The sequence below is a fragment of the Ciona robusta genome, unplaced genomic scaffold (genome assembly GCF_009617815.1).
Source record: "Ciona robusta unplaced genomic scaffold, ASM961781v2 AP042756.1".
Classification (NCBI taxonomy): domain Eukaryota; kingdom Metazoa; phylum Chordata; class Ascidiacea; order Phlebobranchia; family Cionidae; genus Ciona; species Ciona robusta.
Genome location: NW_028323135.1, coordinates 7,501 through 10,000, shown reverse-complemented (window position 1 = coordinate 10,000; position 2,500 = coordinate 7,501). Strand labels below are relative to the sequence as shown.

At 55.8% G+C, this 2,500-nt stretch overlaps 1 non-coding gene across 1 annotated transcript in view; it reads left to right on the top strand.

The window, feature by feature from the left end:
* Positions 1–993: 993 nt before the first annotated feature.
* The window catches only part of LOC149722917 (small subunit ribosomal RNA), a 1,812-nt gene continuing 305 nt past the window's right edge, over positions 994–2,500 (top strand). Inside the window, exon 1 of the ribosomal RNA XR_016387159.1 lies at positions 994–2,500. This exon is cut by the window's right edge and continues 305 nt beyond it. This is a non-coding gene — a ribosomal RNA (small subunit ribosomal RNA).

The following is a 2,500-nucleotide window of genomic DNA, read 5'->3' as shown; positions in this document are numbered from 1 at the left end:
GGGAGGTGGTGTAGGCGCTGGGAGCGCAGCAGGTCGATCCACGTGGGTGGCTTGCACGGCTACCGGTTGTTACTGCAGGAGAGTGTAGGCGCTGGGAGCGCAGCAGGTCGATCCACGGGGGTGGCTTGCACGGCTATCGGTTGTTACTGCAGGAGAGTATAGGCGCTGGGAGCGCAGCAGGTCGATCCACGGGGGTGGCTTGCACGGCTATCGGTTGTTACTGCAGGTGAGTATAGGCGCTGGGAGCGCAGCAGGTCGATCCACGGGGGTGGCTTGCACGGCTATCGGTTGTTACTGCAGGAGAGTGTAGGCGCTGGGAGCGCAGCAGGTCGATCCACGGGGGTGGCTTGCACGGCTATCGGTTGTTACTGCAGGAGAGTGTAGGCGCTGGGAGCGCAGCAGGTCGATCCACGGGGGTGGCTTGCACGGCTATCGGTTGTTACTGCAGGAGAGTGTAGGCGCTGGGAGCGCAGCATGTCGATCCACGGGGGTGGCTTGCACGGCTATCGGTTGTTACTGCAGGTGAGTATAGGCGCTGGGAGCGCAGCAGGTCGATCCCCGCGGGTGGCCCGCACGGCTGTCGGGCTCCACCGCGGGAGGTGGTGTAGGCGCTGGGAGCGCAGCAGGTCGATCCACGGGGGTGGCTTGCACGGCTATCGGTTGCTACTGTGAGGTGTTTGCGTCGGCTGGCAAAGGGTGCGCTGAGCAGAAATGTTACTGTTCGTTTGCGCTGCCAATTGCCGTTTTGGTCGTATCGAGTGGTTTTGTCGCAGCTAGTTGCAAGTCGATCTCGCGGCGGTTAACAGGGAATAGCGGGCAAGAGCTCGCCCTCGTACCGCCGCGCGATAAGGTGACAGGTTTTCTAAGCTCTGAAAAGAGCAAAGTGGTCGGATTACTAATCCATTGCGCGCTTCGGCGTGCTTGGGTGGCGTCCGCGACGCGGGGCGAGCGACCCCATCGCGCGGCCGCCCTTCGGGGTGGCGGTTACGTTGTTACCTGGTTGATCCTGCCAGTAGTGATATGCTTGTCTCAAAGATTAAGCCATGCAAGTCTAAGTACGAGCTCTCGTACAGCGAAACTGCGAATGGCTCATTAAATCAGTTATGGTTCATTTGATCGTATGGTTTACTTGGATAACTGTGGTAATTCTAGAGCTAATACATGCAAACAGCGCCGACTTCGCGGGAGGCGTGCTTTTATCAGACCAAAAACCGACCGCGGCTCCGGCCGCGTTCGACTGGTGACTCTGGATAACCTGGCGGATCGCACGGTCTAGCACCGGCGACGGATCATTCAAGTGTCTGCCCTATCAACTTTCGTCGGTACGGTATTCGCCTACCGAGGTTCTTACGGGTAACGGGGAATCAGGGTTCGATTCCGGAGAGGGAGCCTGAGAAACGGCTACCACATCCAAGGAAGGCAGCAGGCGCGCAAATTACCCATTCCCGACGCGGGGAGGTAGTGACGAAAAATAACAATGCAGGACTCATTCGAGGCCCTGTAATTGGAATGAGTACACTTTAAAAGCTTTAACGAGTATCCATTGGAGGGCAAGTCTGGTGCCAGCAGCCGCGGTAATTCCAGCTCCAAAAGTATATATTTAAGTTGTTGCGGTTGAAAAGCTCGTAGTTGGATTTTGGGCGCGGGCGGTCGGTCCGTCGCGAGGCGTGTACTGGTCGACCCGGCCTTACGTCCGGTTCTCCGGCGGTGCTCTTGACTGAGTGTCGGCGGCGGCCGGAAAGTTTACTTTGAAAAAATTAGAGTGTTCAAAGCAGGCTCTCGAGCCTGAATAATGGTGCATGGAATAATGGAATAGGACCTCGGTTCTATTTTGTTGGTTTTCGGAGCGCGAGGTAATGATTAAGAGGGACAGACGGGGGCATTCGTACTGTGCCGTTAGAGGTGAAATTCTTGGATCGGCGCAAGACGAACGACTGCGAAAGCATTTGCCAAGAATGTTTTCTTTAATCAAGAGCGAAAGTCAGAGGTTCGAAGACGATCAGATACCGTCCTAGTTCTGACTATAAACGATGCCAACTAGCGATCGGGGAGCGTTAATTTGACGACCTCCCCGGCAGCTTGCGGGAAACCAAAGTCTTTGGGTTCCGGGGGAAGTATGGTTGCAAAGCTGAAACTTAAAGGAATTGACGGAAGGGCACCACCAGGAGTGGAGCCTGCGGCTTAATTTGACTCAACACGGGAAATCTCACCCGGCCCGGACACAGTGAGGATTGACAGATTGAGAGCTCTTTCTTGATTCTGTGGGTGGTGGTGCATGGCCGTTCTTAGTTGGTGGAGCGATTTGTCTGGTTAATTCCGATAACGAACGAGACTCTGGCTTGCTAAATAGTTACGCGACCCTCCCGGTCGGCGTCTAACTTCTTAGAGGGACTAGTGGTGTTTAGCCACACGAGATTGAGCAATAACAGGTCTGTGATGCCCTTAGATGTTCGGGGCCGCACGCGCGCTACACTGACCGGATCAGCGTGTCTCTTCCTTG